Raw genomic sequence first — 17,440 nt, 5'->3', positions numbered from 1 at the left:
TTCATGCAAGTCTTGAAAGCGTGGATCAGCGGATGGGCAGAATCAGCGCACGTCCTAACGGAGCTGCAGAATGGGTTTCGCCCGGCGGCTAGAAGACAACCTCTTCGTACTCACCAGCTGTACAGACATTGCCAGGAAGGAAGGCAGGAGACTCATCTGCTGCTTTCTGGACGTCGAAAAGGCCTATGATAACGTCCCGCACGAAACTCTCTTCCATCGCCTTGGTACTCTGGGAATGGCACCACCACTTCTCGAGACGATAAAGGGGTTGTACAGGGAAAACGTAGTCACAGCCGTTTTTGGCAATGTGCATTCGGAACGGGTCTACGTACACAGGGGGCTTCGGCAGGGATGTCCATTGTCTCCCCTCCTCTACCTCCTGTATGTGGCCGGACTGGAAAAGGCACTCCTGCAGGCAAACCTGGGATTCGGCCTTAAGTACAGCACCACAGGAATTGACAACTCCAGTCGACTGCCGGGTCTTGCCTTTGCTGATGATTTGGTAATCATGGGAGAAAACACAGAGGATGTGCAAAAAATGCTAGACATTTGTGCCGCTGAGCTGCGAAGCCTTGGCCTCAAGTTCAACCAGCGAAAATGCAGGGTTGTTCAGCTGGCAGGCGAGGCGAATGATCAGCTATCGCTGACGTTGAATGAAGAGACCCTGACAGTCGACAAATCGTATAAATACCTGGGCATAAATTTGTGTGCTGAGACTGACATGTTCAGACTGCACGAGGCCAAGGTCCGTCAATCTGCACTTCGAGCGCAATGCATCCTCCGACGTCGGTGCCTGTGGGGGTGCCACCAGTACACCATGGTCCGCGACCTCTGGAAGCTCGCGCACGTGCCAGGACTCACATTCGCCAACGCGGTCGTCTGCCTCCCATCAGCCACCAGAAATTGGTTAGAGCGCAGACAAACAGAGGTCGGCCGCACTGCAGTCGGATGTCATGGACGGGTGGCCAATGCAGCCATTCAAGGCGACCTGGGATGGTCTAGTTTTGAGGCAAGGGAGGCATGCAGCAAGCTGGAGTACCGCGGTCGGCTGCAGTTCATGAGCCACAACCGATGGGCAAGGCGGGTCTTTGAATACCTCGCTGCGACATGCCTACGCACTACATGGGTGAAGCGCCTCCACAAGATAGAAGGCAAGTATGGACTTTTCCAGACACCCATAAGTGCCGAATCGCCAACGGCATGGAAACAGGAGGCAAGGAGACGGGTCCAGGAAAAAGAGAATCGCCAATGGCTGCAGGCGCTCGCGGAAAAACCGACACTGGCAGTGTACCGCGAGTGCAAAAACAGCATCGGACCTGAAAAGATTTTTGACAACGGCCTGGGTAGCGCATTGCTGTTTGAGGCCCGTGCCGGAGCGCTGCGAACACTGGTGTACCGCCGTCGCTTCGACGCAACACCAGAAGCACAGGCAGCAATATGCCGATCGTGTGGCGACGCGGAGGAAACCATCGAGCAACATACGATGCCGACATAGGGCACCACATTCCCACAGGCGCTCGGGTTTCACTGTCCTGCAGTGGACGACGAAGGGGACAGCTACAAGGTCAAGAGCGAGGGGGTGCTGCGAACCAAGCGTCGACTAACTCTTTGGTGGAGCACTGTGTTTAAAAGCGCCAAACCGAAGAGTCGGAAATGAACGAGGTCGATGACCGAACCTCCCCCCCCCACCTCCTGACTTTAGCCTTTGCGTGTTTTTTCTTTCTCTTATTTTTCCTTTTTTTGTGCATTTTATCTTTCTTTCTCTCCTTGTGTGCTTCCATCTTCTTGTTTTTTTTTTGTTTTTTTTTTTGGCCGGGTGCCCAACCTAGTGGTGCCCACCCGTTACAAAGGGCAAGGCCTCAAGTATCTATCTATCTATCTATCTATCTATCTATCTATCTATCTATCTATCTATCTATCTATCTATCTATCTATCTATCTATCTATCTATCTATCTATCTATCTATCTATCTATCTATCTATCTATCTATCTATCTATCTATCTATCTATCTATCTATCTATCTATCTATCTATCTATCTATCTATCTATCTATCTATCTATCTATCTATCTATCTATCTATCTATCTATCTATCTATCTATCTATCTATCTATCTATCTATCTATCTATCTATCTATCTATCTATCTATCTATCTATCTATCTATCTATCTATCTATCTATCTATCTATCTATCTATCTATCTATCTATCTATCTATCTATCTATCTATCTATCTATCTATCTATCTATCTATCTATCTATCTATCTATCTATCTATCTATCTATCTATCTATCTATCTATCTATCTATCTATCTATCTATCTATCTATCTATCTATCTATCTATCTATCTATCTATCTATCTATCTATCTATCTATCTATCTATCTATCTATCTATCTATCTATCTATCTATCTATCTATCTATCTATCTATCTATCTATCTATCTATCTATCTATCTATCTATCTATCTATCTATCTATCTATCTATCTATCTATCTATCTATCTATCTATCTATCTATCTATCTATCTATCTATCTATCTATCTATCTATCTATCTATCTATCTATCTATCTATCTATCTATCTATCTATCTATCTATCTATCTATCTATCTATCTATCTATCTATCTATCTATCTATCTATCTATCTATCTATCTATCTATCTATCTATCTATCTATCTATCTATCTATCTATCTATCTATCTATCTATCTATCTATCTATCTATCTATCTATCTATCTATCTATCTATCTATCTATCTATCTATCTATCTATCTATCTATCTATCTATCTATCTATCTATCTATCTATCTATCTATCTATCTATCTATCTATCTATCTATCTATCTATCTATCTATCTATCTATCTATCTATCTATCTATCTATCTATCTATCTATCTATCTATCTATCTATCTATCTATCTATCTATCTATCTATCTATCTATCTATCTATCTATCTATCTATCTATCTATCTATCTATCTATCTATCTATCTATCTATCTATCTATCTATCTATCTATCTATCTATCTATCTATCTATCTATCTATCTATCTATCTATCTATCTATCTATCTATCTATCTATCTATCTATCTATCTATCTATCTATCTATCTATCTATCTATCTATCTATCTATCTATCTATCTATCTATCTATCTATCTATCTATCTATCTATCTATCTATCTATCTATCTATCTATCTATCTATCTATCTATCTATCTATCTATCTATCTATCTATCTATCTATCTATCTATCTATCTATCTATCTATCTATCTATCTATCTATCTATCTATCTATCTATCTATCTATCTATCTATCTATCTATCTATCTATCTATCTATCTATCTATCTATCTATCTATCTATCTATCGGTCGGAGATTTTCCAAGGTATATGTCAACGTGTCAACCGTGGCCATTGGTTTTTCAGCTTTCGTGATTCTTGTCACTTCAGACGATCTGCATTCGGACACGCAAAATGTGGACATCTGCAGGTCGTCGCGTCATCTCTACATAGTTAAGCTCTTTATAAGTTGTGTAGGAGCCCAAAGAGAAGCATCGAGCGCGCGTACCTGCGTGCGTGTACGTATGTGTCGCATAGCGCGTCGTTTGAACTTGCTGTACCATCGTTGTGGTGGTGTCTGCTTGCGAACGAGTCCGTCGTACCGACGTCCGATTTCGTGTATCGTAGTAAGGTTTTTTTAAAGCGGATCACTGCTTTGCCTTGGCCAATCAGTCGCTTCGAAGCGTTTATTTTCGTTTCAGCTTGCTGTGCTGCTGTCATTCTCGTCTGCTTGCCCGTGCGCGATATTCAGACGGGCGGCCTTGTATTCCATTTTTTTTCCCTTCAAAGCAGACTTCTCGAGAACAAAGCGGCAAATCAATGGCGGCTCTACCCGACGCATGAAATAATGCTAACGTAATTCGCAAAAGAGATGTTAATTGAAAAATTATAGACTGATTAGCTTACTGTCCGCAGGTTACAACATATTTACAGTCGCTAACAGAACGAAAGCGACCTAGCTTACGCGAAGGGAACAGGCAGGTTTTCGGACAGCGAGGAGCGCAACAGCAAATCGCGATAATGTCGGCCTTTTCTTCGTCCGTGTCAAAAAGTTGCGCTGTGTTGGGGTCCTTGCGGCGAGCATGATCAGCCACGCTCGCCGGTTTCCGGAAAGGTTACGATCAGGCTGCGATATATAGCTTTCATAGACTGCGAAAAAGCATTTGATTTACTGGAAACAGCAATCGTGCAGGCATTTTGAAACCAGGGTGTGGAAGAGGCACATGTAAAACTGCCAGAAAATATCCACAGGGACTGCACAGCGGCCATCGTTCACCGCAGGCAAAGTGATAGAATAAGTGACCAATAAGCAAGGGTTTGAAGTCTCTCTCTCTAACGCTATTAACCGCGTGTTTACGAGACTCACTCAGGGGGATAATTGGGAGGAGTTGGGGATAGAAGTTTATGGAGAACATCTTAGTAGACTCCAGTTCGCTCATGACGTTGTTCAGCTAAATAACTTGGGAAATGAATTTCCGCGCATGGGAGATTTAAACACTTAAAGTGGAACAGTGGGACTAGCAATTAATATGAAAAAAAACTCGGTGTTTAACAGTCTGAGAACGGAGCAGCAGTTTAGGTAAGTGGTAGCCTATGCCTATCTAAAAACGTTGGATAGGCAGCGAGGTACTAGGGCAAGTAGCGACCTCAAATACGCACCAATGGAAGGGAAAAGCTAGGAGAATAAAAATGGGGTGGAATGCACTTGGCAGGTACTCTCAGGTCATGAACGGTAGATTACTTAGCAGTGTCCCTTAAAACGAAAGGACAGTGTGTATATAAGGGGCAGAAACTTATAGGACAATGGATAGGCTTGAAATTAAGTTGAGGATAACGCGGGGGGCGTAAAGTTGAGAGACAGAGTGCAGAGTAGGCCAGGGAACAAAGACAAAAGATGTAAATGATATCCTAGCTGAAATGAAGAGGATAAGGGCGTGGACAAGGCGTGTAATGCGGAGAGCATGGTAATTGGTGGTTCCTTAGTATAACCGAGTAGACTCCAAGAGATAAGCTTAGCAGGGGGCGGCAGATTCAGGTGGCCTGATGAGATTGGGAAGTTTACGGGGATACGGGGTGGCCGCAGCTGGCGCAGGACAAGGTTAATTGGAAATCGCTGGTCCTCTAGTGGGGGAGGAGGGAACAACTTTATTCAAAAGGGACAAAAAGAGGAAGCTAGGGCATGGAAGAAAAAAAAACCTCCTCCATGGCCTCCTGACAGGGCTGCGAACGTCCAGGAGCACTCTGCTGGCAGCCTGGTCGATCCGCCGACGCTGCTGTCCTGGACCCGAGGCCCGTAGCGCCGTCTCCCAAGAGGTTCTGGTAGAGTTTGGAGATCGGGGGTATCGATTTGGGCACAAACGTAGTTGATGAAACCAGCCACCTCCTTCCCACATAGCATGCACTCGTTCGTGTGCGACGAGGTTGAACCTATGCTTCATGATCGGCGATGCGGACCGATCCTGTCGGGAGCTGTTTCCAAACAGCGCTCCCGGATGGGTTAAGATTCTCGTGTGGAGGTGCTTACAACCTAAGAACGAAGCGGCTTTTCCCTGCCAAAGGACCCCCTTCCAGCCAATAGCGCCGGCCGATTCTCATGACCCTACTAGCATGACAATGCAGGGAGGGGTCTATCCCTGCTCATGGATGGAGAGGACTAGCCCATTTCATCTGCCACACAATGCATTTTTCACGCCAGCAGGGTCATATGAGAATCGGCCGACGCCATTGGCTGGACGGGGAAAACCTCTTCGTTCTTGGGTTGTATTGGTTGTATACGACTATAGTTCCGCGGTAACACAAAGTGAACAAGGGAGGGGGGAGCCTGCCAACGTTTCGACAAGAGGTGTTATCTTCGTCTGGGCAAAGCATTCATCATCGGAGGGACTGTGATAAGGCTGTAGCCATTATGCCTGAACAAGATGCACGCTTCCCATCTTAACAACCTTCGCACTTGGCGCCCTCCTCCCCCTCACTGGGCCTTCCTCCTCGCAGTGAAAGCCCCATGAACTCATTGTCGAGAAGAAAAGACCTCTTGTCGAGACGTTGGCAAGCTCCCTGAGGCTTCTCCCCCCCCCCCCCCTTGTTCAGCTTGTGTCTTCAAGTAACCCATCTACCTGCCCTCTCTCTACCATAGTTGCGCGGAAGTAACTTATGATTGTGTTGTAGTCCAATAACATCTCCGCTTCTCCGTCGTATGGGGTAGGGTGAGTGTTCCGCCGGCACCCCAAAGTATGAGAGCAGCCCGAGAACTGTTCCGCGGAACAGTTCTCGGGCTGCTCTCATACCCTGGTGCCCAAATGACAGAGATTCTGTGGCTGAGGCGGGGGGGGGGGGGTATTCTTGAGAGCTTCCGCTACTTTGCTGCAAGTTCTTTTAAGAGATATCTATATACTGTCTGCGAGTCCGTACATATTGTGCTGATGGTCTCATCTATTGCAGCTAGTCTGATGGCCTCTGCTATGGCCAGCCTCTTTCCATTGTTCCTATTTCTTTGGCCATAGTCCTAATCCTCAATTCGCGCGTGGTTATTAGGCCTAGGGTCGCATCTACCACAGTGCCCTCACCTGTTATTTGAGCCTTGGCTGCATCCTTGATTCTTGACTGCCCTTCTCTGAATGCCTTGGCTCGAGCAATTCTTGTGCCCCGATGTCCCGATGTAAGTACGGGTGCGTGCTTCTCGGGAGGGGTTTGAGGTTGACTTATTCTGCTGCCCGGAGAAGTATCTCTTCTCTTCTCCTCCTTCTGTCTCCTTTTCAACTTTGTACCCCAGCGAACTGCGGAGTTTACATCCTGTCCCAGTTGTTCTGAGTCGTATACATTGCTCGATTCTATGTGCCTCTAAGATCTCCTCCACCGTGTTGTGCACACGCAGTTGTAACTGCTTAAGAGCGCTCGTGCACTTTATAAGGCACAGTGCTGTTTTAGCCGCCTTAGGTAGAATCGTATTTGCTTGTTTCATTTGCCCTTGTGTGAGATTATGGTACGGTATATAGAGAGCCACTCAGGTAACTACCTATGCCTCTAGCAATCTCATGGTGGCCTTTTCGTTCAGCTGTGATTGCGATTCGCCACCTTTCTTGTGAGACCCGTTAGTCAGGTGGCCTGCTTCTTTGTCATAGTAAAATTGGCATCTGTGTTGGCTTCTATGTGTAGGCGGGCGAGACGAATGTACAGCGCAAGACACAAATACAAGGGACAGAAACAGTGAATGAGACACGAAAGCACTGTGTCCCTTTCACTGTTTCTGTGTATTTGCGTCTTGCGCCGTACATTCGCCACGCAGAACCCTTCCAGAACTAGCCCATCAACTCGCTCTTGTTCTATGTGTAGCTCCAGAATACCGCTACGTTGTACCCTCGGAACTCGACCATCCCCTGTATTAGTTTTAATCTCCAGGCCTCCTTTTCGGTGTCTTCACCAGCAGTTCACTTTTGTCCTGTTTCCCCTACTGCCTCCGTGACCACATTCGCCGCTCCCATGGAGTGTCTAGTGCTTCCTCTATCGACCTTCTCAGCTGTCACATGTGGGTGATATCTGTGTATATGGCCCCTGCACTTTCTCCAGTTCTCGTGAGAGCCGTGGCATATAAATGTTGAATAACATAATAGGGGTTAATACAGCCCCTTGTCCCCCTGTTAGGTAGCCGAAATACCGGTGTGGTAATCGGTCCTATGTTAATTTCTGCCGTGCAGTTACTTAGGAACGCTTTTACATGTTTCCAGACCTGGATCCCAGACTCAGTAAATCCCAGGGCTTCGAATATGTAGCTGCGGCTAGTGTTGTCGAATGCCTTGTGCACGTTCAATGCTGATATTGCCCTTGTGCTAGCTGCCGTCTTTCTGGTACAGAATATAGTCTTCTTTAGTAGTAAGGCGTCCTGCACCGATATATTCGGTCTAAAGCCGAACTGCGAAGGTGTGACGTGCTCATGGGTCTCAATAAAAAGCTGTAGTGTTCTTACCCAGGCAGCTAGTCGATGAGATAAGTCTCAGATGTTGCAGTGTTTCCCGGTTTGGGTATTGTCGATCAATCTGCGCATGGCTCCATTCCCGCGGCTGCGTCTCTTCTATCTAGTGTTTGTTAAATAGGGTACCTAGTTCCTCGATAGATGTCTGATCCAGGTTGCGAAGAGCCCTGCAAAAGGCCCTTTCCAGGCGCTGTATCGCTGATGATGCTGTTAGCTCTGTCTCCTTAATTCTTCACTACCTAAGGGGTGCCTTTCCACTGTCCTGCACTGTGGGTTCTGGTTTGTATAGCTTATTTAAGTTGCTCACAACATTACAAACACAATAGTCGCTGCGTATCTGTCTCTGAGCGGTTTTTCGACGCGTGCGAGTCCAGCGTCGACCTGAGTATATTCCAAATCCTTTTTTGCATCCAGAGCACCCTTCAATATGTTGCAGAATTCTGTCCAATTATCCCGCGCCAGTTGCGCCGCCTATTCCGCCGTTTTAGTTATCTCCGCAATGCGTCTGCTTAGTCTTATATTCAGGCGTTGTCTTTTCCGCCGCTTAACTATAGCTGCGCCTTGTTTTCCATAAGTTCAGCATGTTCGGATCGACCTGGGGCGCCTCCGGTGTGTTGGAAATGATTCTGCTACTATCTCTGACAGCCATATGCATCTTGTATATCCACTCCTTCATGTTCTGTAGGGCCATCCTTTGCCGGAAGCCGTTCCAGCACTCTTGGTCATTCCACCCGAAACGTCCCAGGCTGCAAATAAAAGCGGCCATCGCCGATTCTTTGGAAAATATTGGGCTAGTTGGCGATTATGTTAATGGAACTTCAACGAGGTAATCTTCTTGAAAAAAAATTTTTGCTCGCGTGAGCGCTGTTTGAAGTTCCCGCGAAGAAGCAAGAGAAGTAGTTAAAAGTTTTTAAAATCAGACGTGAAACTGGTACAATGACAAATCTTAGTTTGGAATTTTCACTTCCATTGCTCTTTCACCTGGCTTCATTAATGAAGCCATGTAAGAATTTCCTGCGTTTTCTTGGTTCAATAACAAAGCAAAATATATGCTGTTTTAAGACATTTTTTTACATAAACGTCTTTAATGTTGCAGCCACAATAATTTTTTCTGCTTTGATCTGTTGCTGTAGCTTATGCTAAAAATAAATTAAAGTTGTTAAACACAATAATTCTTAAGAAAATGCTTCCAAAGTTCGGAATAAGTAACTTTTCCTGAGATTCAGACCTAATAAGTATCAAGGCCCTCCAGATAAAAAAAAATACGTGAGAAAGATCATAATACGTACCAATTTTGTTGCTTGCAATCTAGAAATTTTAATTCGATGAAATTTGTTTGAGGCGATAAAAATATTTTTGGAGTCTCCACCAGCATCCTTGGTAGATACTGCAGAGCTGTGTCTTCACTGTAGAACACATACTATCGTGCTCAGCATGAAATTGGTTGTTGTGTTTTGGAGGGGGGGACGCAAATGGCGCAGTATCTGTCATATATCGCCGGACACCTGAACTGCGCCGTAAGGGAACGGATAAAGGAGGGAGCCAAAGAAGAAAGGAAAAAAAGAGGTGCCGTAGTGGAGGGCCCCGGAATACTCTCGACCACCTGGGGATCTTTAACCTGCACTGGCATCGCACAGCCCACGGGCGCCTTAGCGTCAATGTGCTGTGCGATGAAAATTGAAAATTGGTTTTTGGGGAAAGGAAATGGCGCAGCACCTGTCTCACATCTCGGCGCACACCTGAACCGCGCCGTAAGGAAAGGGATAAAGGAGGGAGTGAAAGAAGAAAGGAAGAAAGAGGTACCGTAGTGGAGGTCTCCGGAATAATTTCGACAACCAGGGGATCTTTAACGTGCACTGACATCGCACAGCACACGGGCGCTTTAGCGTCCCTGAGGTAGGTAGGTAAACTCTTTTATTGCGCCCAAAAACAGGGGACCAGTCAAAGGACCGGTTGCACTGACTTAGAGGAGGTCGGCGGGGATCCTTTGGGATGCCGCGGCCTCCACCGCGCGCTGGATAAGCCAGCGTTGGTCTGCTGGCTTGGAAGTACACAGGAGAGACTCCCACGTCTCTGGGGTGTTTGCGTTGTCTGTGTTGTAATGTGTACAAGTCAACACCATGTGTATGAGTGTGGCCGGAGTTGAGCAGTGTTTACACATGGGGGCTATCTGTTCCGGAAAGATCCTGCTGTATAAGAGGGGGTGTGGGAAGCTGCCAGTTTGTAGTTTGCGCCATTGGACGGCCTCGCGTCTTGTTAGATCGCGGTGTGCGGGAGGATATGTGCACCTTTGGAGTCGGTAGTGCTGGAGTATGTCCGTGTAAGTGGTGAGTAGAGAAGCGCGTGGGATATTAGTGTCAGCGGAAGCAGGGTGGCTGATCATACTCTCGGCTCGGCAGCTGAGATCTCGAGCGAGAGTGTGTGCCTGGGCGTTTCCGCTGAGCGACTCGTGGGCTGGAGCCCAAAGAAGTAAGCGAGATGTGGAAGAGGGTGCTGTAGAACGTAGAATGTGTAACGCCTGGCAAGAGATACGGCCAGCATCGTAATTGCGAATAGCCTGTTGAGAGTCACTGATGACGACTTTGGTATTAGGGTCGGCTAGCGCGAGCGCAATGGCAACCTCCTCAGCTGCGGTGACTGTTTCTGCATTGCGAATGCTGCAGGCTGTGTACCAGCTGCGGTGAGGGGCCTCGATGGATCCATCGCTGGCCTCGATGGATGGTAAGAGGCGTCCGTATACGTGACGTCCGGACGTCCGCTGAAGCGTTTCTCGAACTGACGAGCCCGGTCGGCCCGTCTCTCGGCGTGGTGTTCCGGGTGCATCCGTTTGGGAATGGGAGGAATGCGGAGATTTAGGCGATATTCCGATGTAAGTTCAGCGTAACTTGGGGCTGATCTCGGCGGGGAGATCCCAACTTGCTGCAGTACCGCTCGGCCAGCGTGTGTGAGTGAGAGCCGCTCATACTGGGCGGTGAGGGTTGCTTCGATCAGTTCGCTCACGGTATTGGAGATTCCGAGAGCCATGAGCTTATGGGTAGCTGTGGACATGGGAAGACCTAGGGCCGTCTTGTATGCTTTTCGAAGTGACGCGTCTAGCCGTTCGCTTTCGGCACGAGTGAGACGTAAGTAGGGTCCAGAGTAGGTGATGCGGGAGCAGACGAAAGCTTGAACGAGGCGCAGGAGGTTGGACTCTCGCATGCCATGATGCTTGTTGGAGATTCGCTTAAGGAGGCGTCCGATCTGCACAACCGACTGGTCGATGCGTTGGATCGTGATGTTGTTGCTGCCGTTGGCCTGTAGATGCAAGCCCAGGATCCTGATGTTGTCTGTTCGAGGAATCGGGTTTCCTTGCACCTGGAGGTTGATGTCCGGAAGTATCTTTGAAGGGCGTCGTCCAGGGGAAGGAATGATGATATACTCGGACTTTGTCGCCGAGCACGTGAGGCCAACTGTACTTAGATAATCTCCGATCCGTTCGATCGCGGTCTGTAAAGTCTCTTCAATCTGGCCGTCACTGCCGCGCGTGATCCAAAGTGTGAGGTCGTCAGCATAAATGCTGTGATGCAGGTGGGGGATGTCGGCCAGTAGCTTCGGCAGGCCTATCAGTGCGACGTTAAAAAGAATCGGCGAAAGTACGGCGCCTTGCGGCGTGCCACGGTTTCCCGGAGAGATGATGGAAAGATCTCCCGTGCCGGCTTTAAGTTGCACTGTGCGGTCGGTGAGAAAGTTTCGGATGTACGCATACATGCGATGTCCGACACCGAGAGCTTGAAGTTGTTGAAGAATCGCTTCATGGAGGACGTTGTCGAATGCCTTGGCAACATCGAGGCCGACGATGACTTTCGTGCCTAGTGTACGTCTCATGACTACCTGATGATGGAGAAGAAGCATAATGTCCGGGGCTGCTAAATGAGGGCGGAAGCCGAACATAGTGTCTGGTAGAAGATGGTTGTCTTCAAGGTATCGTGAGAGTCTGGTCTGGATAACGTGTTCCATCAGCTTCCCAACGCAGGACGTGAGAGAGATGGGACGGAGGTTGGCCAAGGTTGGTGGTTTGCCTGGCTTGGGGATGAGGACTAGATTGGCGCATTTCCACTCTTGAGGGATGGTACCGCTGGCCCAACATTCTTGAAAATAGTCGGTAAGAGCATGAATGGATGCGTCGTCTAGATTCCTAAGCATTTTATTTGAAATGCGGTCAGGACCGGCCGCCGAAGTCGTCTTGAGGCGATTGAGTTCTGCTCGGACCTCCGCTAAAGTGATCGGAGCGTCTAGACAGATATTTTCCGCGCCCTGATAGAAAGGGAGGTTGGTTGTTGGTTCAGGGCGGATGTAAGTATTTATAAGCTCTTGTTTAAGCTCGTCAGACGTGCCAGGATACTGGTGGAAGATTCGCTCGAGCTGTTGGCGTGTTTGGAGCTTGCCTCCTGCTGGGTCGAGTAAATGTCGAAGGAGGTTCCACGTCTTACGAGCGTTTGGAGTGTTGTTCATCTGGTCACATATGGCTGCGCGTCCGCAAGCGAGCGCACGAGTTGAGCCCCAGCTTTCACAGCTGTTGTGACGTCATATCACGTGGTGCGCCGATGTAGGTCAAGTGGTAGCTACGCGGCCGCGCGCGGCGCAGCAAGGAAGAGCTCGATTGTGCGGCTAGTATGCTTCGCATAAAAAATTATTTACATATGTACACATGGCAAGGTTACCGGATACAATGACAGTGACAAGTGTGATGATGATTATGGATTTTTATAGCTCAAAGTCATCTATGGGCCAAAAGCGCCATGACACAAGCTATTTACGATTACTTATGGCGGTGTCAAACACCTATTTTCCCAAGCCTTTCACCCTTGATAAGCCGAGCACTAGGCCAGTGAACACCTTTTACCCATTGTACCACCGGTGGGTACCCAGCGGCACTGGGGATTCACAAGTAGACATGCGGTTCCATAAACATCTTTGAGTAGCACACGAATCGCTCGTGGGCGGTGTAAAACGGGATAACATGCTTATTAACAGAATGACATATGAGTGAAACAGCACTAACCTGATCTGATCTGATCTGATGTGACCCCGGAAAAAAAAAAACACCGGACCATACAAGCATGACAACTGCACCGCGAATAAAGCCAACCGTCCCCACCGAAGGGCTCTGACGTTCATATACATTACACTCTACAGTGCACTGGTTGCTTTGCGAGAATCCTGTAATTGTTGATGGAGTATATGGAGGCCCCGAATCTCAAGACCAAAAGAAAATCTAGCACTCCGCTGGTTGCACAAGGTTTGTACATTATTATGTCATCGGAGCAGTTAAACATAATAATAGATCATTTCATACTCAAAACTGAGTGTGGGCCTTGGAATGGTTCCATTTGTTTGCATTGAATGAGTGCGATAAAATTGGTTTTCTAGGAAAGGATAGGGCGCAGTAATTGGGTCACTACAAGGTGGACACCTGAATCGCGCCGTGAGGGAAGAGACAAAGGACGTAGTTAAATAAGAAAGAGAGAAAGAGGTGACGTAGTGAAGAACTCATAATTTCAACCGCCAAAGAGTTCTGGCACTCATTGATATCGAATAGCACACGGGACTCCAATACACCAGATTGATCAAAACCGAATCGGATACTCCCCTCCCCACTGAACCAACTCAACCCCATCCCATCGGTTTGCCCACTTGTTACACCCCACCCTCATTGCTCCGTGCTGTACCAACTGCGGCGCCAGTTACGTCCCACTCTATCACTATATCTGAGAATGCCCACATCCAGCCTGTGTCCAACTCGCCGCGGTGGCTCAGTGGTTAGGGCACACTGCTATTGATCCGGGGTACCCGGGGTCGAACCCGACCGCGGCGGCGGCGTTTCGATGGAGGCGAAACGCAAAGGCGCCCGTGTGCTGTGCGATGTCAGTGCACCTTAAAGCTCCCCAGGTGGTCGCAATTACTCCGGAGCCCACCACTGCACAACCTCTTCCTTTCTTTTTGACTCCCTCCTTTATTCCTTCCTTTAACGGCGCGGTTCAGGTGTCCGTCGATATGTGAGACAGATACTGCGCCATTTCTTTTCCCCAAAAATTAGGCAGTGCCTTAGCTCTGGTTAAGCCTGGATATACAAGCGAAAAGCCAGTCGTACCGCAAAAATTTTTTCCTTCCTTTTTACTATTATTTTTAATAAAACCACTACCACCACCACCACTAAGTCGTACCACGTAATCCTTGTAACGGCGAGTCTTGGGATTTTCCTCTTCTGACTCTCTTGTTTCCTCTTCCTCAATCGCTTGTCTGCTGCTAGCTGAAGATAATAATAATAATAATTGGTTTTTGGGGGAAAGGAAATGGCGCAGTATCTGTCTCATATATCTTTGGACACCTGAACCGCGCCGTAAGGGAAGGGATAAAGGAGGGAGTGAAAGAGGAAAGGAAGAATAGGTGCCGTAGTGGAGGGCTCCGGAATAATTTCGACCACCTGGGGATCTTTAACGTGCACTGACATCGCACAGCACACGGGCGCCTTAGCGTTTTTCCTCCATAAAAACGCAGCCGCCGCGGTCGGGTTCGAACCCGGGAACTCCGGATCAGTAGTCGAGCGCCCTAACCACTGAGCCACCGCGGCGGGGCGCTGAAGATGCGGCCAAGACACACTTTTCAGCTTCTTTTCGACGTCGTTTAGCAAGGCGTATTTCCTATTGTTCAGGCGCTTCGGCTGCACGTTTAGCTTTGCCTTAATCATTTTTTCACTGTTGTCCAGCTAACTCACAACGAGTACTTCTGGATCGGATGAATATAGTTTCTGAGGTTTTCTGCGTAGTCTAGCTGCAGCCGCACTCTCCTTCCCTTCCATGTCGAGTGCCCATGGCTATTCTCTGGCAAGCGGTTATATAGTCGGCCTCCGCGACAAACACGCGCTTGCGGCGAGCGTCAAACGATGACGCTTAGCGCGCGGCCGTGGCCACCTGCATCGCGCGTGACGTCTAGCGCGGCAGCGGCGAAAGGTCAGGCGACGGAGTCGGCGGCGGCCACCCGCGCCGTGCGTGACGTCACTCGTGTTCCGACATACTCCGGCTCTCGCGAAGCGCGGTGTTGACTAGCGTAGTGAAGCTTTTCGCGTCAAAACCCAATTTTCAATTTCAACCTGTGTCCCAGCCATTTTGAGCAGCTCGTGCTGGCCGACCAGGACAAGTTGGATGGGAAGGGCTGAGGATTCTTGTAGTCGGGAGACTCCCAGGAAGGTTGCGCCTATATTTTAAATAAAGTTTAATCCCTCTCTTTTAACTCGACAGCGTTAAGAATCTCGTGTCGCAGAAAAGCCGGCGTCGTCGGCGGCATTGGCCGTGAGCGCAAAATGGCGCATTTCGGTGGACACCTGAACCGCGCCATAAGGAATAAGATTTTGCTTCTCTTACGGCGGAGTACGGGTGTTCAGCGAGAATTGTGAGACAGGCGTTATTTTGTTTCCTTAAAATTAATAATAATTGGTTTTTTTGGGGGGAAAGGAAATGGCGCAGTATCTGTCTCATATATCTTTGGACACCTGAACCGCGCCGTAAGGGAAGGGATAAAGGAGGGAGTGAAAGAAGAAAGGAAGAAGAGGTGCCGTAGTGGAGGGCTCCGGATTAATTTCGACCACCTGGGGATCTTTAACCTGCACTGGCATCGCACAGCCCACGGGCGCCTTAGCGTCAATGTGCTGTGCGATGAAAATTGAAAATTGGTTTTTGGGGAAAGGAAATGGCGCAGCACCTGTCTCACATCTCGGCGCACACCTGAACCGCGCCGTAAGGAAAGGGAAAAAGGAGGGAGTGACAGAAGAAAGGAAGAAAGAGGTTACGTAGTGGAGGGCCCCGGAATAATCTCTACCACCTGGGTATCTTTAACGTGCACTGATATCGCACAGCACACGGGCGCTTTAGCATCCCTGTGCTGTGCGATGAAAATTGAAAATAGGTTTTTGGAGAAAGGAAATGGCGCAGAACCTCTCTCAGATCTCGGCGCACACCTGAACCGATCGCCGTAAGGGAAAAGATAAAGGAGGGAGTGAAAGGAGAAAGGAAGAAAGAGGTACCGTAGTGGAGGTCTCCGGAATAATTTCGACCACCAAAGGATCTTCAACGTGCACTGACGTGGTACAGCACACGTGCGCTTTAGCGTCCCTGTGCTGTGCGATGAAAATTGGTTTTGGGGAAAAGGAAATGGCTCCCGGGTTCGAACCCGACCGCGGCGGCTGCGTTTTTATGGAGGAAAAACGCTAAGGCGCCCGTGTGCTGTGCGATGTCAGTGCACGTTATAGATCCCCAGGTGGTCGAAATTATTCCGGAGCCCTCCACTACGGGCACCTATTCCTTTCTTTCTTTCTTCTTTCACTCCCTCCCTTATCCCTTCCCATACGGCGTGGTTCAGGTGTCCAACAATATATGAGACAGATACTGCGCCATTTCCTTTCCCAAAAAACCAATTATTATTATTATTAAGGAAATGGTGCAGTACCTGTATCGCATCTCGGCGCACACCTGAACTGCGCCGTAAGGGAACGGATAAAGGAGGGAGCCAAAGAAGAAAGGAAAAAAAGAGGTGCCGTAGTGGAGGGCCCCGGAATACTATCGACCACCTGGGGATCTTTAACGTGCACTGGCATCGCACAGCCCACGGGCGCCTTAGCGTCCCTGTGCTGTGCAATGAAAATTGAAAATTGGTTTGGGGGAAAGGAAATGGCGCAGTACCTGTCTCACTTCTCGGCGCACACCTGAACCGCGCCGTAAGGGAAGGGATAAAGGAGGGAGTGAAAGAAGAAAGGAAGAAAGAGGTACCGTAGTGGAGGTCTCCGGAATAATTTCGACCACCAGGGGATCTTTAACGTGCACTGACATCGCACAGCACACGGGCACTTTAGCGTCCCTGAGCTGTGCGATGAAAATTGGTTTTGGGGAAAAGGAAATGGCGCAGTACCTGTATCGCATCTCGGCGCACACCTGAACCGCGCCGTAAGGGAAGGGATAAAGGAGGGAGTGAAAGAAGAAAGGAAGAAAGAGGTGAAGTAATGGAGGGCTCCGGGATGATTTCGACCACCTGGATATCTTTAACGTGAATTGACATTGCACAGCACACTGGCGTTTTGCGTCCCTGAGCTGTGCGATGAAAATTGAAAATTGGTTTTTGGGGAAAGGAAATGGCGCACAACCTCTCTCAGATCTCGGCGCACAACTTAGCCGCGCCGTAAGGGAAGGGATAAAGGAGGGAGTGAAAGAAGAAAGGAAGAAAGAGGTGCCGTATTAGAGGGCTCCGGAATAATCTCTTCCACCTGGGGATCTTTAACGTGCACTGACGTGCACATGAGCGCTTTAGCATCCCTGTGCTGTGCGATGAAAATTGAAAATTGGTTTTTGGGGAAAGGAAATGGCGCAGTACCTG

Source organism: Amblyomma americanum, chromosome 1, assembly GCF_052857255.1.
Source record: "Amblyomma americanum isolate KBUSLIRL-KWMA chromosome 1, ASM5285725v1, whole genome shotgun sequence".
NCBI classification, from domain to species: domain Eukaryota; kingdom Metazoa; phylum Arthropoda; class Arachnida; order Ixodida; family Ixodidae; genus Amblyomma; species Amblyomma americanum.
This window is presented reverse-complemented; position numbering follows the sequence as displayed.